We start from the raw sequence: 15,370 nt of genomic DNA, 5'->3' as shown, positions 1-15,370 counted from the left end.
AGGAAGGCAGGGCACAGGGAGGCCGGGTTCCTTGGGTTATTTCTGCACCCAGAAGCTAAGAGCCTAGGATTTGGATGCTTCCTGTGGGATTATTTTTCTTATCTTCTGCTTGTGATGATGATTCAATATTGAACATCCAGTCAGCCCGATTCTCAACAAACCTCCCAGGGTTTCTCCTAGGACTCCCATGGGCTGTGCTGTTTGAGGGAACCAGTGGAATCAGGAAGGATTGCTAGATGTGGATGGGTGTAGACTTATTTCTCTCTACTTGAGGGAGGAAGGTGGTTGCTGGGGAATGTGAGTAAGCTAGATTGTTCCTGAAGACACAGGAATTGAACCGAGTCTGAAAAATCCCTGTGATCTCACACTGAACCAGGGAAAAGGGGAGTGCACATAGGGGGCAGTGTAAGGTAAGATCTGAGCTCCTACTCTTCCCTGCTTCCTGGAGAAGAAAGACCCTGGATGACCCTACTGACTTAATAAGTTAGTGAGGATTTCTGTCACGTCCAAGGTAAACTGAGGCAGGACATTCATGGTCATGGGAACAGGGAAGGGGAAAGCTCTCTTCTGGGTCAGTCACCACCAGGCTAAAGTTCCCCTCAGGTGGCCAAGGCTTTCACCTGGGAAGATGCAAAAAGAGTTGTTGCTATAAAGCTTTGATCAGTTGTTTCCGCCTGGTATGTAGGCCAGCCAGCCAGCCACACTGGAAGAATTTGTGCTGCTGCCAGGGGTTGGGGTCTTGGAATGTCAAAATTCTTGGTCAGAGATTCAATTAGACTGTTGGCAGAGGAAGAGCAGTGACCTAGAGCTGGGTGCCACTCCGACATGACTTCTGAACTTGCTGTGTGAACTTGAACAAGCCCCTACCCATGCTGGCCGTGGTTTGCCTATGTAATAGGATAGGGTTTGTGTAATGAAATCATGGCACACATGTACCATGCTATGCACCATCTCTCCCAAGTCCTTTTGGGCATTAATTCATGTAATTCTAATAGGCCTGCAAGTGGGTTTTATTATAGTCCCCTTTAGAGATTTCTTCCTTTATAGGAAACTGAGGCACTGAGTTTGCTTCAGGTCATGCAGCAGAGCCAGGCTTTGAACCTTGGAGGTTTGGTTATTACCAATGCGTTTTTGTTATTTTATTCAGGTAACATTTACATAACTTAAAATTAACCATTAACATTTTATTTATTTATTTAAATATTTTTTTTCTTCTAAACCCAGAAAAAGATAAATGTTTATATATATTATTAGCTATAACTGCCAGGCCCCATTTTACATGCTTCTCATGTTTTATTTTTTTCCAACAACTCATATGCACTATCATTAAAACTCACTTTTCAGGTGAGAAACAGGCAGATGCTATTTCCCCATGGACTGTGGGGGTTGACTACCTCGAGTGGGAACATTTTGTTTCTGGTAGGTAGAGGCATCTAAGACCACACTGACAGTTAAATGGCAGAGACTCAGGATTTGAACACTTTCTGGCTCCTGAGAATACATGATTCACAGTAACTGCTCTCAGAAATAATCCCAATATTACCATATTAGACCCCCACCCAATTTTCTGAAAGCCAATAGTGACCCACTTATTATTTATAGCATCCAGCTTTATGTGCAGAATGACATATATCCACGTCCTATTGCACAATTGCCACAAAAACTGTTAAGTGACATGTTCACTCTTAATGGAGTTGTGCTAGAACTACCTACTTACTGTTATCTAGAAGTTACTAGACTAATCACAACATCTCCACAAACTTTAAAACTACATCCCCTCCTGAGCCTCAGTTAATATTAATAATCTACTTATTATGAGATCAGTGTTTCTGATCTTTTCCCCTCCAAGACCTAGGAATTATAACTTTATGTGCCTCAGGCATGAAACAGCTCTGGTCATTGACACAGGGATCAAGCTAGGATGAACTAAGGACTGTACATCTGCTTTGCCCCTGATTGATATAAGAGCAACACCACCAATCAGATATCTCCTTGCCCATTGGTAACCACTAACATTTTAAAGTGTACAAATTCAGTGGCATTTTGTGCAGTCATAGGTTGTGAAATAAGCACCTCTCTCTAGTTCTAAGATATTTTCATCACCCCAAAAGGAGACCTTGTATATATTTACATTCCTCCATTCCCTTGCCCCCTGTCGGCCACTGATTTACTTTCTGTCTCTTTGGGTTTGTCTATTCTGGACACTTCATAGAAATGAAATTATACAATATTGGCTTTTTGTGCCTGGTTTCTTGTACTGAACACAATGTTTTCCAGGCTCATCCGTTCTGTAGCATGTTTTTGTACTTCATTCCTTTTTATGGCTTAATAATATTCCATGTCTGGAAAGACCAGAATTTGTGTATTCATTCATCAGTTGATGGACATTTAGGTTTTTTTCATTTTTTTTGATCTACTGTGAATAATGCTGCTATGAACATTCATGTACAGATATCTGTTTGAGTCTCTGCTTTTAATTCTTTGGGGACTAAAATTGCTGGGTCACATGGTAACTCTCCGTTTAAGTTTTTGAGGAAACTATTTTCCAAAGTGGCTGCACCATTTTACATTCTCACCAACAATGTTCAAGGGTTCCAATTTCCCCACATCCTCACCATCACTTGTTATTTTACCCTTTTTAAAATGATGACCAATCCAGTAGGTGTGAAGTGGTGTCTCATTGTGCTTTTGACTTTCATTTCTCAATGCCTGATGGTGTTAAGCACTTTTAATCTCTCTGCTATACTCTCAGGAGTGGGGGTTTGAGTGGGAGCACCTTGAGTGGTAGCACTTTGTTTCTGGTAGGTAGAGGGCATAATGTGTAAGAACATTTTGAGCCTCACAGATGAATCATGGAAGCCTTCTGAAATCTACAGTGAGCCCTCTTCTTGTCATAGTGTCTGAGTTTCCTCCTGGCTGTGCCCTGCCACATTCCAGTAGATGAAATGGCAGCACAGAGATAATTCATCCAGGGAGCAACTCTACTTTGTCTTTTTTTAAAAAACCCGAATCATCGTGGATTCTGTTCTATCTTCCTGTCCAGTAAAAAGCAAATCACCCTGGGATTACAAACACCTGCCATTTCGTCTATTGTAGCATTTCTCCATGGTGTTTTCTACCATCAACATTTGACTCAATTGAGCTGCTTGTTAAAACACAGATTCCTGCCTGGCCAGCTTGGTTCAGTGGTTCAGCGTGGACCTATGAACCTGGAGGTTCGATTCCTGGTCAGAGAACATGCTTGGGTTTTAGGCTTGATCTCCAGTTTGGGGCCTGCAGGAGGCAGTTCATCAGTGATTCTTTCACCACTGATGTTTCTCTCTCTCTCTCTCCTCTCTTCCTCTCTGAAATCAATAAAAAAGATATATATATATCCCCATAGAGTCCCTGGTCCCAATTCTAGCCCTTGCTGAATCCTCATTTCTGGCATGGGGTCTGGGAGTCTGCATTTAACAAGTTGTCTAGGTGGTTTTAGTGCCCACTGACAATGTCAGAACCACTCATTCAGGGGCTTTTAGTCACTCACACATGTGTGTTAGTCATTAACATACATGCATTAATTCCAGCAGATGTCCCATTACTGTTGAACCAGGGGGAGGGCAGGCAGTCATCAAAACCTGGCTCACTCCAGTACCTGGGAAAGCTTGGAGTTCCAGAGTCACTGGGAGGACTTGGGAGAAGGAATGGGAGAAAGCAAAGGATGTCATGGATAGAGAAACTTCCCCTGCTGTACCTTAAGGATGCTGCTTGCATGGCCTGGGATCCAGAGGTCAATTATAATTTCAGTTAAGTAGACTAGCCTGGGAACCAATCATATAATCCATTTCCCCCTCAAAGCAATGTTACCCAAGTTTCAAACAACTAAGCTAAAATGAGCTCAGGGAGCATGACCCTTTCATTCTGTGGCTTGGCTAGTCTCAGTAATTTCACAAATAGACCATCTCTGTGATATTTGGGTTATTTCCACCCTGACACTTAAAGGCATGTTCTAAATCCATCCAGTGGCTGGGGACCACTAATGACCCAGCAGAGGTTGCCACTCTCCCTTTGATTCTTCCTTCCTGATGCGTGAGCCTCTTTATCCCAGCCAAGGGCCAGTTCTGGAATGTGGGCGAAACATGACAGAGGAGAAGAAAGGCTGAGAAACAAACAGCTGTAGGGACCAGCATTCACATTGTACTTTAATTTCATTTTCTACTCTGGAGATAACCAGGGACCTGGCTGGAAAAACCATGTGAAGGGTACCCTGTGGGTTGTGCCTGGAGTTCTGGAAGCTGCAAAGGAGCAGGTTTCACCTGGGTTAGGAGGTGCTGCCCTAACTGCGGTATGATGCTGCACAAGGGGGCCTGGACTGGAGGAGAGGGTTCGTCTTGGCTCCTGTAGTCCTTGTGCTCACTCTGGGCCTCAGTTTCCCTTTTTGTAAAACAAGCCAGGATAACAATTTCCAAGAGCCTTTTTGGCTGTGTCATATGGAGAGTTTGTCATCTGTGTCATTCCAATGTCTGGTGATGCGGGTAATTATGCAGTTTAGGAAGTAGGATGAGCTATCCTCGTGAATGAGATTCCTGCTGCTTGCTAATTTTGCTTTAATCAGGGTACAATGCAGACTCCCACACCATATCAGTTACGCCAAGGTGTGGGTAAATTTACCCAGCCAAGCATTTCAGGTCTGGGAACAAACCCAGATAGAACATGTTTTGCTGTTGATTCTCAGGAACTGACATTTATTTCTCAAACTTGCAGAGTGAATTTAGGAAACCATGAAGTCCAGAGTTTGGTCCAACTTTTCCTTTCTCCTTCTCTTTTTCAAATATTTTTGAGCCAAGTACTATCCTAGATTGTCTCATGCTATTTGCAACTAGGGGACAGGGGAGAGAGTTAAAAACAGAAAAAATATGTTCTGGAGTGCCTGCAGTGCCCACAATCCCCCTACTCACATATACTGCTGAAAGGCGGGTCTAGGCACCATATTTGTACCATGTGATGCCTCCTCCCTATATTCAATTGGTTGACTGGAAACCCAATTCCCTCTTTCTCAAGACTTGAACCAAGAGACACAGTAGCTAATCAGCCAGTGGTTGACCATGAGCAAAAAGAGAAAGATGGCTATGAGTGAGGGAAGCAGAGATAAAGTCCTTGGGCTGAGAGCCAGAAAGAGGAAGTTTTCCTTGTCTAATTGCCTTTAATCTGGTTCTCAGATCCATGAGTTTGCTTGTTAGAGCCTTGCAGTGCGGTCTTTTCCCTTGAGTTAGTGTGAATGGATTTTTTTTTCTTATAACCATTTTTCTCTGACAAGGCTGAGAATAGGGCGGTGCCTCATTAATTTTGGTATCTCACTGGCACAAAGCATAGGGCATTCAACAGATGTTTGTTGAATTGAATAGAATAAACTCCCTCCCACTCCCCTGCCCCATTTGCAGATGGCCAGGTATAATCTGAACAAATAGAAAGCAGAACTTGTTTTAGCCCAAAGTCCATTTGGTAAAAAAATACTTTAGTGGGATTAAAATAATCCATGCTATAATTAATGATTCAATAAGATCCTCCCTCTCCCAACATTTCCTCAGCTTCTAACTACTAATTTTCAGGTGTAATAGTATATATACAGGGTCTTCCAAAAAATGTATATACACTTTAAATTTTGAAAATGGAATGTACTTGAATAAACGCTGCCTTTGTAATTATTCAAAATGTGTCCATTTGGGCATTGACATACTTTCATGCATTTACTTACTTAATAAGGACCTACTATGTGACATTTATTAAATCTACCATATAAGCTATAAATGTATCTTAATTTTCCTTCTGATTTGAGAAGTCCAGTGTTTCATTAAGTTCACATTCCCCAAAACAAAGAAGAAAATATCTTATTAACCAGCTAGTATGAAATCAGAAAGGAAGAACAACTGCCATATCAAGTCGACCAACCATCTTAAATCAACCCAGTGCTCCAGTTTTGAGCAGACAAGCTCATTCAAAACCACAGCCAAGACACTGATGGAAAAACAGCCCATATGGGAGCTCCAAACCACATTCACCCCAAGTCTAGTACTGGGGGCACCACCTATTGATAACATAACTAAAGTATTGAAATGAGAACAGGTGTCCCAGTGCACAACCGAAATTTAACACCTTATCAACTCCTGCTCTAGAAATGAGGCTTGACCCCAACACTAGCACCAGATAATGGAAGCCTTCGCTGGATGGAGAAAATAAAACCCTAGTGCACCCATTTTATTAAGCTGCTCTTGCTCATGTGTAAATGCAAATGAGAAATGCTGATGTTGGTTGTTTTTGACATTGCTTTTTAATTATGGCAATCAATAAACCACTTTATCCTTGAATAAGACTGAGAATGGCTCTAAGGCAGAGGCACAATTCCTTAGGAACTAGGCCAGCAGAGAATGGGCTTTCTCACCCCCTCCTCTTCCTTTAATTTGCTGTCAGAAATAGAAATGCTCTCTCTTCAAGGAGCTGGAAGCAGATGAGCTGCCCTTGAGTTCCGGTGGGAACCCTATTGACACACAGTTGTACCTTGGGTCTGACTTACTACTAGCCACTGTCACAGAGACAGGACCTGTCCTTCCTTCTGCATTTTTCCTCACTTCACTTTTTCCTCTTACCCCTGTAACAAGCTCTTTCTCTCCAAAGATATGACCATATTCTTATTCTCAAAACAGGCGGATGTGACCTTATTTGGAAACAGTGTCTTTGCAAAAGTGATTATGTTAAGGATCTTGAGATAAGGAGATCATCCTGGATTATCTTTATGGGCTCTAAATCCAAAGACAAGTTACCTTATAAGAGCAGGAGAGAGAGAGAGAAGAGAGAAGAGAGAAGAGAGAGAAGAGAGAAAGAAGAAGAAGGGGAGGAGGAGGAGGAGGAGGAGGAGGAGGAGGAGGAGGAGGAGAAGGGGGAGGAGGAGGAGGGGGAAAGGGAGGGGGAGGGGGAGGGGAGGGGATACATACAGGTGGAGGCAATGTGACCAGGGAGGCAGAGACTGGAGTGGTGCTGCTACAAGCCAAGGAATGCTGGCAGTCACCAGAAAAAGCAAGGGAGGATTTGCTCATAGAACCTCAGGAGGGAGCACAGCCCTGCTGGCACCTTGATTTTGGATTTCTGACCTCTAGACATTTTGTTGCTTTAAGTCACAAGCTTATGATACTTTGTTATAGCAGTCACAGGAAACTAATATACTTGTGCTTCAGTCTCAAGTGGTTTCAGCCTCTCCTCACTCAAGACCTTGGAATCCAGAGCAGTCATGATTTTTTGTTTGGTTGCTGTGGTGTTTTGGGCTGATCCTTCCTCTCGTGTGGTCCATGGACCTTTAGTGTCACCCACATGTTATTCATGAAAGCAACCCCCTAGAATTGGGCTGCACACAATCTATATGGCTGCAAGTGGTGGCTCTGTTTTGGGGGTTGGCCTGGGAGCTTGGTAGAAATATGGACTCTTAGGGACCAGCCCACACACACTGAACCAGAATCTTCATTTTAACCAGATCCCCAGGTGGTTCATATACAAGTTCAAATTTGAATAGCTTTAGTAGGAAAGATTCTTCACTTGAAGAATTAGTTACTTTAAGTTAAATCTGTTAAATATGGCGTGGAGGTTATGTAGAAACTTAGATTAGAAATGCATACTGATGTGTTGTGGATGCAATGACATGAAGTCTGGCATCTGCTTTAAAAAATTCCAGAAAGGAAGGAAGGAGAGAAGGAAGATGGGAAGGAAGAAAAGAAGAAAATGACATTGGGTAGGGATAATGGAACTAGGCTGGCAAAATGTGAACAATTTCTTGAAGCTTGGTGCTGGGTACATGGCAGTTCATTGTGCAATTTTCTCTGCTTTTTCTGCAGAAATTTCCATAATGAAAAGTTACAAGATACCTTGGTTTCCCAGCTGTCTTTATTTTCAAGATTTCATTTTTTTCTCCCTTTGTGGAAATGACTGGTGTTGGAGGGGCATCTTTTTGTCTCAATCTGTGGTTTCTTTGCTCTTTTTGCCTGTGTTTTGGGCTTTGTGACTTCTAGGACTTTTTAGCGGGGAGCTCCTGCTGGGGGAGCAGTACGGGATCTGATTAAAGTTTACAATATCTTCTAACAAGGTTTCCAACAATATCTGCTGGGCTTGTATTGTTATGGCAGCAGGAATTTAATTTCCTTTCTCTTTTCCTACCTCCATTACCTCTTGTAGACTTTTCCCCTATTGGCTAGAATGTCATATGTGTGACCTTTGACTCTCAGATTTACATGTTATTTGCATATTATATATCTAGTCCAGGGGTTCTCAACTAGGTGGTGACCCCCTCACCCCCCCAAACATTTGACAATATCTGGAGCCAATTTTGGTTTTCACAACTGAGGGAGGGATGGTGCTAGCATCTAGTGGGCAGAGGCCAGGGATGCTGGTAAATACTCTACAATGTACAAAACAGCCCCTCAAGACAAAGAATGATCTGGCCCCAAATTTTGATAGTGCCGAAGTTGAGGAACTCTGATTTAGTCTTAAAGATCATCCAAGTACATTTGACCACACTTCCTTTGCTCCTGTCTCATGTAGGCCAGGTGGACTCATGACTGATTACATCTGTGGGAAATTTTTACCTCCCATAAATTGATTTGGAGATGGAATGTAAGCGACTGATGATTTGTGTAAGCTGTGCCTTGTACCACCCACATGTTATTCATGAAAGCAACCCCCTAGAATTGGGCTGTACACAATCTATGTTGCTGTAAGTGGTCGCTCTGGTTTGAGGGTTGCCCTGGGGCAGGGTTCTGGAACTGGAAGAGGATTAATATCTGGCCAGCAGGGGCCCTGAGGCTACCATCAAGTGTCCTTTCAAGGAAGGAGAAAATGTTGAACAAAGAGGACCTCACTTTTATTATTCTTGACCATAGTCTAGTTATGGAGCAGCTCCTTTTCACCCCGGGGCCATATCCATTTGACTAGATCTAAAATTGTCAAATGATAATATCATGGCTTATGCTTTTGATATATTTTGTCTGAAACATAGTGGTGATAGCTTCTTAATTTCAGTCAGTTCCTTGGGGGAGAAAATATATTTATGCTGCCTCCATAAGACTTCCTATCCACCCACCGTTTGCTTGGCAGAATTTCCTTAGTTTCAGTAGCATAACTTACTGTTACTGGTCCTCAATCATTTTTCAATAAAAACTGAGATTGCAAAAATGTTCGTTGTCATTACTAGTGATGGAGCAGTAAGTACAGGCTTCTCAAGAGAGCGAGAGAGAGGGAATTGGGTGATTTCAACTAGCACAATGAGCTGCTAACCCTTAGAGAATGACTCTTTATTTTGGTGAGATCTGAGGGGAATTACGACAGAGTTCAAGGAGATGGAGGGACAGTCCTGGGAGGTGGCTCTTTGCATATGTGATCACTGAATCCATGCCCTGTGAGTAGCCCCATAGATACAGGTGTGATTTCTTGGGACTGAGTACTGCGTCACAGGACTGCAAATCCATATCCCTGCACTGTCAGGACTGGGATGATGTGGTGGGCTTCTGTCATTTCTGCCAGTTTTTCTTCCCTTGTTCCTTCCTCTGATAATAGTCCCTGATTTTCCCCTGGGGACCCACCAGCCCACCACTCACAGTCCATATGCGTTGTGTGGTGCTTGCCACCTGCCATCCTGACCTGTGGGTGGGCATGCAGTCCCAGCTTGGGTGTTCAGCACCATTCCATCCCCTTGGCCATAGCAATTGGTTTTGAGAAGCAGATTGGCCTAATGAGAGTCATCTTGGGAGCTTTGTGGTCACTCTTAGGAAAAAAATAGAGAGAGAGAGAGAGAGAGAGAGAGAGAGAGAGAGAGAGAGAGAGAGAGAATCATTTTGATGATATAATTTGAGGATGTAGCCATATCTGAAGTTATCAATGAATTATGTGTTATATGACCATTATGGGTTGAATTGTGTTCCTCGAAAAAGATATTTTGAAGTCCTAAACCCCTGGACCTCAGAATGTGACCTTATGTGGAAATAGGGCCATCGCAGAGATGAGGAGTAGGATGGGCCTTTTATCTAAGTGACTAGTGTCCTTATGAGAAGACGGCCATGTGACACAGGGAGAACTCCACAGATTGCAAGGAGGATTGTAGTGATGCATGTACAAGCCAAGGAACACCAAAGATTGCCTGTGAACCACAGGAAGCTAAGAAGAGACAAAGAGGGATTCCCTACAGGTGTTATAGGGAGTGTAGTTCTAATGACACTGACTTCAGGGTTCTGTCCTCCAAACTGCTAGACAAGTTTCTGTTGTTTTAGGCCACCCAGTTTGTGGTCATTTGTTATGAAAGCCCTAGGAAATGAATGTAAGTAATTTCAGATTAATAGTTTTCTTTCTCCTTCTCTTCTTTCTCCTTCTTCTCCCTTTCTTTTCTTCAAAATCATCACCATCTTCATCTTCATCTAATACTGATGTAGTGACACACTGTGATGTGGGGAGTCCAGCCTCTATGGTCACTCATTGTCCCTCCTGCATTGACCCCTGGGGCTCAGAAGTTAAACCATAATTCTGGGGGCTTTCTGGAGCTCCACTCTGAGGAACTATCCCATGCTTTCTATTGCCTTTAAACAAAGACTGATGCTCACCCCCTGGTTATCTGAGCTCCATCAAGGACCTGTTTGAGGTAAGCAGAATTCCAAGATGGCCCCAAGATTCCTGCCTTCCCATCTGCACACCTTGTTTAGTTCTCCCTCCTTGCACATGGGGGTTACCCGTGGCTCGCTTCTAACCAATAGTACAAGGAAAAGTTGAAGGGATTTTGCAGATGTAACTGAGGCCCCTAATCAGTTCACTCCGAGTTAATCAAAAGGGAAATTATTTGGGATGGGCCTGATATAATCAGGTGAGCTCTTAAAAGAGGGTCACGAGAGAGAGACGCTCTCCTGCTGGCCTTGGCTAAGCAAGCTGCTGTGAGTTCTAAGCTGCAAGGAAATGACTTCTTCCTAAAACCATGTGAGCTTGGGAGAAGATCCCAGCCTGGTCGACACCTTGATTGCAGCCTTGTGAGACCCTGTGCAGAGGACAGAACTGTCATGTTCAGACTCCTGACCTATGGAAACTGAGATAATAAATGGCTATTGTTCTAAGCTGCTAAGTTCATGGTAATTTGTTATACAGACATAGAAAACTAATGCGTCTTTCCATCTTAAGGAACTTTCAGGTGTTGTGGCCAAGCCCTGCTTTGTGTGTGTGTGGCATGGGGGTGGGAGGATAGATGGGTGGGGCAGATGGATGGGTAGGGGGATGGATCGAGGTGGGAAGAAGAAAACCATCTTGGAGGAAGTCATGGCCCATCCGAGGAGGGAGGGAGCTCAATGAATATGCAGGCCAACCCAGTGCTCAGCCTTGGGGAGCTGGAGGGAGAATGCCAGCCCACAGCCAGGTCTTGCTGCACTCGGAAGCCTTGATCCCAGACAGAGGTCCCACTTCCCCCTCTTGTAGGTGGTTCTGGGAGGCAGATACTTGAAGGAAAAACACACCCTCTTTGTAAGGATGCAAAGATTTTCTTGAATGGAAAGATGATAAGGTGGGAAATTTTGAATAACCAGTTAAAAAATTATCTCCCCCTTAGCCTTTCCCTCCTTCAAACAGCCAGGACTTCTGTCCTCCATTCTTCAAGGAAAGAACAGCATGCAAGAAAGGGTAGAAGGCAGAGACTCCTCTGGCTTTGGAGTGTCACAAGCTTGATTCCTTATGGGCGCCATAGGGGGGTTAGGGTGCAGAGAATGGTTTGGGGGGACACAGTTGAGCAACAACAAAGCTCCCCAGTCTGATGCCCTGAGCTGTCAGAGAAAGGAAGCAGAGGTGGACGGATCCCCAGGAAATCAGCTCTTTGTCCCTCTCCCTCATTGAACTACGGAGAAACAGAAGCAAGTCCCCCAAATGGTCTGTGGGATCTGGGAGCACAATGGACGTGAACCCGTGTGGTGGGACAAGCCCTGGAAAGATGGCAAGACCCTGGAGACACATGTGTCTAGTTGCCACTGTCCCCATTGTCTGGCCCAGTGAAGATGTTCAAACAATAATCGGCGAATGAAAGAATGCGTATGGCCGGAGCACTGTAAAAACACTCTACACTGAAGACCTTCTACACCAGCAGCAGGGAACACTGATGGGGTTCCTGAAATCCTGGCTTACGAAGGCTGAGATATTTGCACAGCTGGCAGCCCCAAAGCAGGAGGAGGTCTGCTTTCCAGCTATGTTTTAGGGGGCTTGCTCCTGGGCCCTGTGCCTGGGGCATGGCCTCTCCAGCCTTGCTCCCTGCCTGGGACACCTGGCCCTGGTTCCTTGGACTCTGTCTAGGATGCTAGGAGGTGTGGCCATGTGGCTTCTTGGACCTGAGCCCTTGTTGGAGCTGTGCCATACTACTTCACAGATGAGATGTGAAGCAGTGCAGCAGCGTTCCCCATCATCACCTCTCTCCTGTGTTAAATTGCCCAGAGGTGTTCCTAGAACACCAGTGAATTAGTTGTTGGGCCAAGAGAGCATCTTTTATCATCGTTTGTGTCAGGCCGACCCCCTAGAATCTGATGAGGTCTCTGGGTGCTGGCAGCACCAATTTTTATCCATTATTTTTCTGATTACAGATGATTCTTTTCCACATTGGAGTCAGACAGAGGTCGGCTTGAGCCCACCTCATGAAAATGAATACCAGTGGTTTTGCTGGGTCTGGGATGGCCTCTCTTTCATTAATACAATGTATTCAGCATATATGCACATTGCCTGGAAGCTCTGAGGATGGGCAACATTCAGAGGGGTTTGGATTGATTGCTTAATTAAACCTAAGATATCAGAGGGTTATAATCATACTGGGTCAGGGATTGAAGACCCGTTGTCTGAACTGTTCTGGGCTGAGTTTGAATCCTGCTCCTGCCCCAGGGAATATTTGTATATTTGATGAGCCTTGGATATCTCACCTATAAAGAGGGTAACTGTCCTGACCTCATATCAGTGTTATGGAATTGAAGGTCATGGTAATTGTGGTATCTGCTGGGCATTTTGTAAGTCAGGTCCTGGGCTCAACCACTCAAGGCAGTGGTTTTTCAAGTAGGAGCTGGGCAATGTCTGGAGACATTTTTAGTTGTCACCATGGGAGTAGTGGGTGGAGGCTGTGCAACATGCTGTAGTGCACAGGGTAGTTGTACTGCAAAACGATCTGGTCCCAAACATCAATCGAGAAGTGGTGGTTATAAATAAGGGGGCACAGGAACATACTTTTTCCACAAGGGTGAATTAAAAAAAATTTTTTTGTTATAGCACTTTGTTTTTGATAGTCAATATGTTCACATGGTCCAATATCTAAAAGGTGCACAGGGCATACAGTCTGAAGTCTCCTCCCACCCAGCCCCTTTCCTGGTGGCACCAGCTTATTTATCCAGAGGTCCTCTAGGCATCTAGAAGCAATTGTATGTGCATATACCCACCTTTGTATTAGATGTACGCTACACATATTCTTTGCATCTTTTGTTGCTTAATCCATCTTGGAGATAGCTTCTAATTGGGCACCAAGACCACCCTCATTTTTCCTTTTAAAGGTGACAGAGTATGCCATTCTGTGGGTATATTTTATTTAGCCACTTCTACCTGGATAGATATTTTCTTTTGTGGTTACAGACACTAATGCAATGAATAACTTTGTAAATACTTGGTTTTCCACTGCACAGATATCTATCTATATCTATATCTATCCTATATAATGAAGAGGTAATATGCAAATTGACCATCACTCTAACACACAAGATGGCCACCCCCATGTGGACACAAGATGGCCGGCAGAGGAGGGCAGTTGGGGGTGACCAGGCCTGCAGGGGAGGACACTTAGGGGCGACTAGGCCTGCAGGGGAGGGCACTTGGGAGGGACCAGGCCTGCAGGGGAGGGCAGTTGAGGGGGGACCAGGCCTGGAGGGGAGGGCAGTTGGGGGAGACCAGGCCTACAGGGGAGGGCAGTTGGGAGGGACCAGGCCAGCACAGGAGAGCAGTTGGGAGGGACCAGGCCTGCAGGGGAGAGCAGTTGGGGGTGACCAGGCTGGCAGGAGAGGGCAGTTAGGGGTGACTGGGCTGGCAAGGAAGGGCAATTGGGAGGGACCAGGCCTGCAGGGGAGGGCAGTTGGGGGGGGACCAAGCCTGCAGGGAAGGGCAGTAGGGAGGGACCAGGCCTGCAGGGGAGGGCAGTTAGGGGCAATTGTGCCGGCAGGGGAGCAGTTAGGCATTGATCAGGCTGGCAGGGGAGTGGGAATGGTTAGGGGGTGATCAGGCAGGCAGGCAGGTTAGCGGTTGGGAGCCAGCAGTCCTGGATTGTGAGAGGGATGTCTGACTGCCCGTTCAGGCTCGATCCCACCAGGATTGGGCCTGAACGGGCAGTCAGACATCCTTTGAGGGGTCCCAGATTGGAGAGGGTGCAGGCTGGGTTGAGGGACACACCCCTCCCTTGCATGAATTTCGTGCACCGGGCCTCTAGTCTATATAATAACAAAAGCATAATATGCTAATTAGACCAGACAACCTTCTGGACAAAGCCAGGACTGTGAGGGAAGCCTGGGTCCCAGGTGCCAGAGGGAAGCTGCTGTCGGCAGCTGGGGGAAGGAAGGCCTACTCTTGTATGAATTTTGTGCATTGGACTTCTAGTCCTATCTAATAAAGAGGGAATATGCAAATTGACCATCATACCATCACAAAGATGGTGGCACACACAGTGGAGGTGGGGTTTCTGTAACACAAGATGGCTGCGCCCACAGTGGAGGCTGAGCTCCTGTAATGAGCCTTAACGAGCAATCAGCAGGGACCTGAGGCTGCACCCCTCCCCCCCTGTGGGGCTTGACAGGGGACCTCAGGCCACACCCCCCACACTGTTTCCAGGCCAGGGGACCTCAGGCTGCGCCCCTCACCTGGCAGGGCTTGACAGAGGACCTCAAGGTGTGCCCCCCACCCGGCAGGGCTTGACAGGGGATCTCAGGCCACGGCCCCTGCCCAACGGGGCTTGATGTGGTACCTCAAGGTGTGTCCCCGCCCCGGCGCGGGCTGGGAGACATCAGGCTGTGTCCTCTGCCCTGGCGCCGGGCCCGGGGACCTGCGGCTGCATCCCCCGCCCGGTGGAGCTTAACAGGGGTGGGTTCAGCTGGGTCTGGATCTAGTCCAATGGGGGGGGGGCAGCCAGGTCTGGGTCTTGGGCGATTTTAAGGTGCACGTGGGTGGGCTGGGACTTGACTCTGGGTCCTGTGGTGTGCCCCAGACTCTGACAGGAGGAAGATTTTCATATACATTTTACTAACTTTCTTTCATCTCTGATACTTCTATTATAGAGAAAGGGCAAATAGCAATATTAAAATATTTCCTCCTATTAATCCCC

The 15,370-nt window shown here is 45.6% G+C and overlaps 1 protein-coding gene and 1 pseudogene across 1 annotated transcript in view; both read right to left on the bottom strand.

The window, feature by feature from the left end:
* The window catches only part of LOC118656077 (ectonucleotide pyrophosphatase/phosphodiesterase family member 7-like), a 38,552-nt gene that overhangs the window by 16,882 nt on the left and 6,300 nt on the right, over window positions 1-15,370 (bottom strand). The gene's annotated exons all lie outside the window — the stretch shown is intronic.
* Window positions 1,867-2,011, bottom strand: LOC118657223 (annotated as a pseudogene).

This window comes from Myotis myotis, unplaced genomic scaffold (genome assembly GCF_014108235.1).
Source record: "Myotis myotis isolate mMyoMyo1 unplaced genomic scaffold, mMyoMyo1.p scaffold_m19_p_5, whole genome shotgun sequence".
Classification (NCBI taxonomy): domain Eukaryota; kingdom Metazoa; phylum Chordata; class Mammalia; order Chiroptera; family Vespertilionidae; genus Myotis; species Myotis myotis.
The sequence above is the reverse complement of the archived record's forward strand: the minus strand, read 5'-3'. Positions and strand labels throughout refer to the sequence as shown.